This window comes from Thalassophryne amazonica, chromosome 19 (genome assembly GCF_902500255.1).
Source record: "Thalassophryne amazonica chromosome 19, fThaAma1.1, whole genome shotgun sequence".
NCBI lineage: Eukaryota > Metazoa > Chordata > Actinopteri > Batrachoidiformes > Batrachoididae > Thalassophryne > Thalassophryne amazonica.
Window position 1 is genome coordinate 48102428 of NC_047121.1, and position 11655 is coordinate 48114082.

The window sequence follows — 11655 nt, forward strand, 5'->3', positions numbered from 1 at the left end:
TCTCGCCTCTATGAGGGTAGTCGAACACCTGTCTGAACTCCCTCACAAACCCAGTATATGGCGTTAGGAGCCGTGAATTCTGCTCCCAGAGCGCCGTAGCCCAGGCGCGTGCCTCTCCTCGAAGCAGGTTTATAACGTAAGCCACCCGGCTAGCATCTGACGCGTACATGATGGGACGCTGTGAAAAGACGAGCGAACACTGCATTAAGAAGTCTGCGCATGTCTCGACACAACCTCCGTACGGCTCCGGAGGGCTTATATATGCTTCAGGGGAAGGAGGGGGGGTTCGTTGAATGACCACTGGAATGTTTGTGTCTGGCATTCGGTCAGCAGGAGGAGGTGCTGCAGTGGCGCCCTGTGCGCGCGCTTCCACCTGGGCGGTGAGAGCCTCCATCCTCCGATTGAGAATCACATTCTGCTCGGTTACCACGTCCAACCGAGCAGTGAAAGCGGTTATGATGTGCTGCAGCTCACCTAACACACCTCCTGCTGGCACCTGTGCACCTCGCTCTTCCATTGGCTGTTCAAGCGATGGTTGACGCCCTTCGGGATCCATGACGCTGGCCGAGAAATCCTGTTGTGAAAGTGTAGGAACACGGACCCAGGGGGCGTAAATGAACGAGCAATGGATAAGCCAAAATAGTAACAATTTAATGTTATGAGGTGCACAACGGAATACAGACAAAACAGGTTTGGAAAAACAGTCAATTATACGTTGAGTGACGTGTGGGCAGGCTCGAGGATAGGAGACGTCCGTCCAGAAACGAGCCAGATCCCACACGGCTTCCACCACCAACGGATCTGAAGAACACCGGAGCCACCAAGTCCCGAGTCCCCAGGTGGCCACCATCTCCAGCTGTCAGACCTGGTACTGCTGGCAGAGAGAACAGAAACAGTACAGATGAGAGTGAGTTCGCACACTCAGTAATCCCTCAGTCCATGTTTCTTACGGAGGGAGAACCTCCACCTCCAATAACACACTCGTGCAGCTCCTGTGAAACCACTTATCTGGTTGGGGTGTGAGGCGAAGCCGTCGCAATCCACACCAAACGCCAATGCAGCAGACAAGGACACCGTCACAGGAAAATGGCTGCAAATAAGATCAGACTATTGTCGTTTTTGATACAGCAGAGAATTACCTTTATGGTGGTTGATTTCTCGGCGGGGAGGTGGAGTTGCAGTCCGGCCTTTATGGTGATGATGATGAGTAGTGGATGAGTGACAGCTGGTACTGATGATGAGTGACAGCTGTCACTCCCGGTCGCTCCGACGCCCTCTCGTGCTTGAAGCCCGCACTTCAAGCAGGGCGCCATCTTGTGGTGGTGGGCCAGCAGTACCTCCTCTTCAGCGGCCCACACAACAATCTGCTGTTGATGCTACAAACTGTTGATGTTCAAACTGCTTTTTTAGCAATCCTGTGAATCACTAAACTAGTATTTAGTTGTATAACCACAGTTTTTCATGATTTCTTCACATCTGCGAGGCATTAATTTTGTTGGTTTGTAACCAAGATTTTGCTGGTTTACTAGTGTTCTTGGGGTCATTGTCTTGTTGAAACATCCATTTCAAGGGCATGTCCTCTTCAGCATAAGGCAACATGACCTCTTCAAGTATTTTGACATATCCAAACTGATCCATGATACCTCGTATGCGATATATAGGCCCAACACCATAGTAGGAGAAACATGCCCATATCATGATGCTTGCACCACCATGCTTCACGGTCTTCACTGTGAACTGTGGCTTGAATTCAGAGTTTGGGGTCGTCTCACAAACTGTCTGCAGCCCTGGACCCAAAAAGAACAATTTTACTCTCATCAGTCCACAAATATTCCTCCATTTCTCTTTAGGCCAGTTGATGTGTTCTTTGGCAAATTGTAACCTCTTCTGCACATGTCTTTTATTTAACAGAGGGACTTTGCGGGGGATTCTTGCAAATAAATTAGCTTCACACAGGCTTCTTCTAACTGTCACAGCACTTACAGGTAACTCCAGACTGTCTTTGATCATCCTGGAGCTGATCAACGGGTGAGCCTTTGCCATTCTGGTTATTCTTCTATCCATTTTGATGGTTGTTTTCTGTTTTCTTCCAAGCGTCTGTTTTTTTTTTTGTTTTTTTTTTTTGTCCATTTTAAAGCATTGGAGATCATTGTAGATGAACAGCCTATAATTTTTTGCACCTGCGTATAAGTTTTCCCCTCTCCAATCAACTTTTTAATCAAACTACGCTGTTCTTCTGAACAATGTCTTGAACGTCCCATTTTCCTCAGGCTTTCAAAGACAAAAGCATGTTCAACAGGTGCTGGCTTCATCCTTAAATAGGGGACACCTGATTCACCCCTGTTTGTTCCACAAAATTCACGAACTCACAGACTGAATGCCACACTACTATTATTGTGAACACCCCCTTTTCTACTTTTTTTTTACTAAAAGCCCAATTCATAGCCTTAAGAGTGTGCATATCGTGAATGCTTGGTCTTATTGGATTTGTGAGAATCTACTGGTACCTTGTTTTCCATGTAACAATAAGAAATATACGCAAACCTGGATTAATCTTTTTAGTCACATAGCACTATTATTATTCTGAACACTACTGTACATATTAGGCCATGGAAGACTCCATTAAATTTTGAAGGTGATCTGGATTCATTATGAAGTTTCACTTTACACAGGCTTTGAAGGATTACATCAAAGCTACTTCATGGATTCTCACCGAATTTTCACTGCAGACACATATTAGGCCCTGGAAGACTCCATAAAAGTTTGGAGGTGATCCAGATTTTAGATCATAATTTTACTTTATATACGCTTTGATTGGAAGACTCCACTGCATTTTGGAGAAGATGCGGATCCAGATTGGTGGACATCAGAAATCTTCAATTGCTCTTGTTGTATAATTACTTTTGAAAATTGGTTATTGATACACCCCTGATTACTAAGTATAATACACTTATATGAAGCCATATACTGCCTTTCTAATGGTCACATGATCTTTGACCTTGGGTGACATTGAACAGTCAAACTCTAGAACACAACTGTTTTTTGACTGTGGAGAGACTTGATTAAATGTGATCGCCACAATGAACCACCTTTACAGTATCACTGAATCACAAAGACATGAATCTGTGTCAAACATACAAGTCATGGACAGTGAACCTGCTATCTTAAATAATATTCTTACCTCTTCTTTAGGACTGAATATTTGTAGCATTTTTTTTTTGACACTTTTTTTTTTTTTTTTTTTTGGCTGAGTTACTTGTTTAAAATAAAAGATTAAAACAATTTTTCACGTCTGGCTGTTGTGATGTATGGACACAGAGGTGAGTCAGTAAAAGAGTGAAGAGCACCGGTACCATGATGATCAGATTGGATGAATTAGTAAGGAGGAGTGGAAGCTCGATGAATGTCGGTGAGAATTAAAAAAAAAAAAGTTGGGCGATGCGTAAATTTGAGCCACGGGACGAGGGAGGCTGAGAAAGTGAGGTGAGAGGCAAAGGCTGCTGCAGCCATTCCCTGTGGCCAGTAATAAAAGGCTCCAGTCAGACCTCTTGTATGTGCACACGTGCATGCCGACACGCACACGTAAACACAAAGGGCAGTTAGACTTCCTGATCGATTGAGCCGTGGCCTGCTTTGACGTCTCAGCAGGCCTCAAGATGAATGAGCTGACCTATGAAGGAGAAGAGAAAGATGAGAAAAGAGGACAATTCAAACCGTTGGCTTTTAAATCTCTGAGGTTTGTGTCACACTGCTTACAGGATGGGAGGGTACAGTGGGTTTATCAACACTTGCTACTGCCGCTTTTTTCATGCCAAGTGTACACGCAGGTACGATTTGGTTCTTTGTGAGTGTACAATCACAACACTGTACTGATTATTTTCTCCCTCTTTCATAAAAGTTCTTGTCCAATCTTCTTTTCTGCGATTTTCGCATACTGCTCGTGTAAAAACAGTCATAAGACAGAAACATGCCGAGGAACCAAAACACTTTTGAACTCAACCAATAATTTGCATCACTTTCAACCACATTTGGAACAACCCTGTACAAACTGAAACTGACCTTTTGTCATCATTTTTGCTGTTTTTACCCTGTAACTCCACAACATTTTGTCAAGGATAGTCTAAACTATACCTTTTTGGAATAGTTATGATCAGACAAATAATATGATATATACCTTTCAATATGATTGTAACATTTTAAAAATTGACCCCTATTAAATTCTTCATTGACTCCTATAGGTCATGACAGATCAGCTCCAGGATACCTTCATATCTGAAAATAAGTATTAGTTAATTTAGAATATGTGTGCCAAATTTGGTGCTTTAGTCACAAAATGAACAATTGTTATGGAAATTTTAGGTAAGCTGCACCACTATCATGAAAATTCAGTAAGGTATATCTTCTATTTTACATTCCAAATGTAAGGTAGAACTCTACGAGTGTATACTAAGGTACATCTACATATCTAAAAAAAAAAAAAAAAAAAAAGAGTAGAGCCACTTAAGGTGCCTGGTCTTGAGAACCAGGGATGGTTGGTAGAAAAGCTTTTTTACCCCATGGGAACTCTCCCTACCCACCTAAGTGGCTCAAGAAAATGGATAGCATGTATATAAGTGACATTTACACATTCAGGATAGTAAACAACATATACAAGAAAGATAGTGACTACATAATATTATAGGAGTTACCTTCTAAAACCTAAATATTTATACAGGAGAAGATTGTAGTATACGTATACCTAGTCTGTAGGCTTGTAAAACTAAATGATAGCTAGTAGGCTAAGCTATAAATATGGTTATTATAGAAACAGAAGCTATGATATAATATGTTTTAGTATGACATTTTAACCCTCTGGGATCCGAGGGCATTTTTTGGACAGTTCTCTCGCCTGGCATAAATGTTTTATTTTTGCTGTTAACAGTGCTCCCTGCATCTCACAATCAAGTTTTGTCTCTTTTTTTTTCAGGACAACCTGTACTTTCAGAATATATATGCTATAGTGATGTTTTATGTAATAAGGTTTACAATCAGAAATAAGAAAGGAAAAAAATAAAGCGGAAATATTTTCAACACACAGCAAACTATATAATAACAACTGTTTTGACAATTATAAAGGTAATTTGAGGTCTTGTGTGAAAGGACAGTACAGTAAACACAAATGCACATTTGAACAATACATATACAAAATGGTCTATGCGTTTTGTTTGTCTTCATCTCAAAGCAATTTCTGTCTGCCATTGCACAAAGGTCACGCCCAAACTTATACTTCTATGAAGTTGACTGTGTATTTGTTCTCTCCTGCCTCTGAAAGCAGCTTTCATACTTCGAGGGCCCATTTACATCTGAGGAGCAGCCCCTCCCCCTCACTCCATTAATATGGTAAACGGTGCTTTACACCGAAGTGAGAAAGCTTGCCACAGGTTTATCCAGTAACATTCACAGGCAAACTAGTGGCGCAATCCTGATATTCATACACTCTTTGAGCACGTGATTGTATGAGAGGCTCTCCATCTGCTCACTTTTCACTGATCGCTGTGTGTAATGGTGCAGGGCGCATTGGAGCCAGCAGCCAGGGGGCTATTCAAACTGGCCAATTAGTAACACATCACTCCTAAAAACAATCTTTTGTGTATCATGTGAGGTAAATCTGCCCTACGACTGGATTTTGGAAAACCATGTGACGGTGAACCAATTCTGATTGGACACTCACATTGTGCACGTCATCACACAGCTTCTATTATTAGTACAAAGATGGCGGATGGCTGGCTCGAAAGTCCGCCAGAGTTAACTTTTCAGCAAAAAAAAGTAGTTTCTATCTCATATCATTAAACTTATTTATAATTTAGTAAAACTTGTCTCAGCTGTCGTACACAACAGCGTCGGCCCCAGAGGGTTAAGGGTCGACAGAGACATAGAGCCCAAAGACCGCTTTCAGTCACAACTGAAGGTCTACCATGTTTCTTTGGCTTCATAACGCTGACCCTCATCAAGTTTGCCCTTTAAGGGTCAGAAAAGACACACCCCCACCCACCGTGTCAACTATGACTTCACCACATAAAGTGTGTCATAGTGTCTCAATGCTGTATTTTAACCCACCTGGGTCAAATCCCTAACGAATGAGGTGAATTCTGACAAAATTGTCAGTCAATCATTTTTTGCAATATTAAGCAATAAAATTATCGTGGTGCCAAAGGAAATCCTTATTACTTAAGTTGTTTTAAAGAAAAATCCAAAGGCATTACACCTTTTAAAGTGATACTAAGTGGTGTTTGCAGTATTTTAGGTTGATGACAATAAGGTGGTTTTTAAGGGCCAACAGATGTGCAGCCCAGGGGACCTGCGGCCACTTCAATCCGCTCCTGAGTGTGTGTGTTCCAACGTGAAGCATCTTAGTAGATCAAGAAGGCGGCGAAATCTTTACAGCACTTATTAACAAATTGGATGAACGCATTTCATTGTACTCGGAGCCACTTTTCTGCGCGCGGCTCCACTTGCTGATTTTTGTGGGCAGCAAAAGCGGGCGAATCTCCATCTCAAACTGAAGCAGAGCCACAGACCGATTTGAGCTGCTGCTGTTCAACTCTGCGCTTCAGAGGCATCGATCACCTCTGAGCCGATTGTCCACCGCTGGCCGGCCTGTCACCGCCACTCAGGCGAGGCAGCACTCACACAGCAGCCAAGAGAATGACTCTTGTGCTCTGAAAAGGGCAATGCTGCCTATTAATTGGAACTGTTCCCGTATTGAGCTTGAGACTAATTAGCTGTGTATCACCATAAGTGCGACCTCCATACTAATAGAAGATATTTTGTTACAATAGAGTGCAGCGATTTCAGTGTAAATCCGGTCGACTTCCCGCGTCGCTCGCATTTCTTTGGCTCAGTCATGAAATGTTAACACACTATAATTGCTCTCACAAATATTCAGTGATGATATTAATTCTTCATTAAGGCAATCATGAACAAGAGCATCCAATCAATCAATCTCATTATCTTCTTTGTCAAGAAGTTCTCCACACTTCTCTGTGTGGAATACAGAATTTATCGTCTTGATGCCCATTTAGTGTTGGTGTGTATTTAAGTCACTGCACAGCTATGAAAATGTCTGCTCGCAGATGGCCGCCAATTACATTTTGTATAGGACATATAAATGGGAATATTTGTCAGTGAGATGATGATTACACTGTTTCAGGAGAATGGCTTTCCTATGCACAGCAATAACGAGAAAACACAATCATAGAGAACAACAGGTATTCTGGCTGATGAGAATTCTGTGCACACTGGAACCGTTGCACTCCTCCTCTGCTACCTCCTCACTCACTTTTATCTCACGACCACACAGAGTGCGGCCCCGTTGGATAGTAAAATTACAGAGGGGCGATTATGAAATTAGTGCACATACAGCGCAGATCGCATGAGAAGACAATAATAAATTGGTATTTTGTTGATCTTGTGTCATGCCTGTAGGATATACACTCACCAGATACTTTATTAAATACAACTTACTCATACCGGGTTTGGACCCTTTTTTGTCTTCAGAACTGCCTTAATTCTTCATGGAAGAGATTCAACAAGGTGTTGGAAACATTCCTCAGAGATGTTGTTCCATGACATGACATTCATGCCGATGGCTTCGGCATGAAGCTGCTGACGGAGCAAAAGCGCCTCCGTGTTGAAGTCTCACAGGACATGTTATGACATGCTCACCTCTTCCATAATTTCTCTGATAGTCACACGACTGAAAAGCCACCGAAAGCCATCTGAATCTTCCAAATGGTGGAAGAGGTGGGCATCATTTTTCGGAGTCCAGCGTGTCCTGTGAGACTTCAACACGGAGGCGCTTTTGCTGCGCCATCAGCTTCGTGCCGATAAATTTCGCTGCAACTCTTTTCATGGCCAAATCTTCTGTCCCAGTGGAATGTGCCGAAAAAGTGCTGATGTCCACCTCTTCCGCAATTTCTTGGATAGTCACACGACGGTCCCACATCACCACAGCGTTCACTTTGGAAATGATCTGGTCATTTCTGCATGTCAATGGCCGCCATTGACATGCAGAATGGTGCATGAACGACTCGCTCTCCACCGTTGTGCGGATGTCTTTAAACCGGTTGTACCGCTCCTTAATCTGTGTGATGCCCAGAGGATTGTCACCGAAAGCCATCTGAATAATCCGAATGGTTTCCACCAGGCTGTCGCCCAGTTTCTGGCAAAATTTGATGCAGTCACGCTGCTCCAGTCGTTCCACCATTTTCCTTGCAAAGAAAATCCGACGAGAGACTCCACCCATCCTCACACAAAGGCTGCTTACAAGCAAATGACGCAATCGACAGGCGTGAAAAAATTCACACGTGCACGAAGGTTCAAGGTTGGCTCATGCAAGCACACGTGATTCAAATCCATCAGGTTTTTGAAAAAAATAAAAGGTCGGATACTTTTCTAACAGACCTCGTAAGTGGGACGTGTTGCAACTTTATTTATTTATTTATGTTTTAGCAATATCTAAGACAGGGCCTAACTGGGTCTATTTGGGGTTCTCGCTTTAAAATCCATTAAGGTTGTGAAGTCAATTTAGGATAGGGTAAAGCAAAGAAATTACTAATAGAATAGAATAGTCTTATTGTCATTGTACGGGGGGGTGCTCCTGCAGAGCTACTGTACATGAAAGACACATTAAGTATTGAACAGCTGGGTTACACACCAACACCACACACTACGATTTATGCATGCATTTAAATATAATTTATATAACCTGTATTAAGCACACAGATTTTTTTTTTTGATACAGTAATACATATAGAGTACCAGAGATCTGAGTCGTATTCTGCTTGAGAAATGATATAGTCCCCTAGTACTTCCAATGACAGGTGTCCAAAAAGACAACTAGGAGGAAAAGACTGGAGTCCCTCCAAAATGGATCTCTATAGTAAATCTGTGCTTACACTGATGCCAAATCAGTCATCAAAATTAGGACACTCCCCAGATCTAATTCCAATCATGATGCATTTCCAAAATGCCTTCATAACCCACCAGCAAGTTCTGGGCTTCAAAAGCTTTGATGCAGACAGCACGTCTTTTCTAAGGTAATGTTCTTTATGACATATAGCCAGTTCTCAGGCTAAACATCCCCTTGTCACATAGTCAGTCAGAGCCAAACATAAAACCGGGCTTGTGTATTTGAGCCACTTTGTGTTCATGACTTGCGTTCTATAAAGAGTCTGGTGTTGTGGTGCAGCTGCCAAACTACTTGTGTTTTCAAAAGGTTGCCAAAGGTGTTTTCTGATTGGTGCTTCACAAGACTGCAGCATCCAACGCGGAGCTCCAAGCAAGTATTTGAAGGCCTGCACTCAGATCGAAGCTTGTGCAAGGTCAGTTTTAGGGTTATGGTCCTTCACATTGCCTATGAGAAGACTTCGCTTTCAAAGTCAAGATTGCTCAAATGAAAGCAGTCTACGGAGCCTTACATTCAGGCCGTACACACACACACACATATATATATATATATATATATATATATATATATATATATATATATATATATATATAAAAGATGCATATGATGTCAGAATGCGCTGGGGACTGAGGAATGCGCTGATTATGTCACTCAAAGATGTAACTGTTAAAACAGTGATTCTACAGGGTAATGAGCAAATGTTTTGTGAACACATCTCCAAACTTTTTCTGCAAATATGCTTCTCTATATATAAGTTTGAGGGTTCTTAATACCTTCAAGCACCTCTTCAGCAGGGCCTGCTATCGTTTCCAGATATACACAGATTGTTCAAAGTGAAAATGGTTAAAAAGCACCCTCACACACACACACACACACACACACACTTGCATCCAATAACAGGTTTTCCACACTCACATTTCCCATATAAACACATTTTCATGTACAATAACCTCAGGAGAATTTCACTCAAGCTGCTGAGGAGCAACAGGACGTGATTCCTGTGATATCGATGTGCTCTCCAGAAATGGAGATGGCCTCTGTGAGTGCCGCTGAGTTGAGTTTTTAAAAGCTTTAATGGACAGACAAGCTGCACGTGAGAGTTGGATCTGTTTTGAAGAAGTAATGAAGTGATCTCTGACAGCTCTGCAGCACAGACAGCCTTATTCAGACTGTTGAGTCTGTATGCAGTTTGATGTTTTACTTGTTTATGCAGTGACTCAATAAGATCATGCACATTAAAGCTTTACTCTTTTAGAGGTGCCGCAGTGTTCAAGCTTTAACCAATTCCTCAAAAAAGTAAGTGCATGCAGCTTTGCAAAGGTTTTTCAGCAATGCAGTGCTATCAGACAACACAGTGCTGCAGATGGTTTTGTGCAGATGGTATCCTGGGTGCAGTGTTGCCCCTGATCTGATTGCCCATTTACTATCATAAGCCACAACAAAGTTGTTTTCAGCATGTTAACACGCCAACCCAGCACTGCCACATCCAGCTTCCTCACCTAATAAAGATTTTTTTTTCCTCATAAGACAAACTGCACATTTTAGAGTGACCTTTTGCTGTGGCCAATATAAAGCACACATGTGCAACAATCACGGTGCTTAAATTTTCAAGATTTTACCATACTTTTAGTAATTCCTATTTTAAAGTCCTTTTTTCAGTATTATGCTCATATGTTGCATATCAAATGTTCACAACAACCTCAGCTTTCAGATTGTGTAACATATTAATCACAAACATTGTATATAGAAGTATTTTGGATCCAAATAGGTTTTAATTTGTGTTAATTATCAGACTAAGGTGTGTGTGTGTGTGTGTGTATATGTGTATATATATATATGTGTATATATATATATGTGTGTGTATATATATATATATATATATAGCTTTTCAGATTTCAAAATGGGCCCTGGTGTTGTTAAATTTGAGAATGGCTGTTCTGAAGAATACAGAGATGTTATCTATATTTCACTCTGTGTGCAAAAAAAAAAAAAAACCCCTATCAGTAATTATAGCTAGTGATTCATTAACTTGGATTCCAGCAGTAAAATCTAGACAAAGACCATACAGCCACAGCATTTAGCTTTACACGCTAGACTGATTAGATAATACACTAAAAACACCATTTATGATGTTTTAAAAGAACCATTCCTAAGATGTCTCTGAAGGCTGCAGTCACATTATTGGCGGCATTGGAGTTTTTTTTAAGAGTGCCTTTTATAAGCAATGTTCTAAAATAGGCACACTGGTGAGTTAGTCGATCTTTATTATAGCCGATGCTGTGTAGCTCTCCCATGGGCTGCATTACTTTCTCAGAATCTTTTATGTCTCCTTTAATGCCACAATCCGGCTCTTTTGTATATTTGACTTCAAAAGTCTTTTCCCTTCACGTCTCTCTTCCCCATCCCCTCTGCACCTTAGCCTAGCGTAGTCTAGTGTAACACATTCAATATTGATGAGCTTGATCGATCAGAAGAGCACAACCCTCCCCACTCTGCTACTGTAGGTCCTGAATAACCTATCAATAGTCCAATATTCTGATACAAGCAACAAATGGTGCCAGTTAAAGATTTCCTCCACTTGTTGGTCACACTTTCCTGAGCAAAGAATTCTTAATTTCTTCATTCAATTTGCATTTTCACTCTTTATTCACTTCCTACAAGTCCAATTCCCAGATAAGATTGCAATGAAAGGCAAACCAAAGACTGAC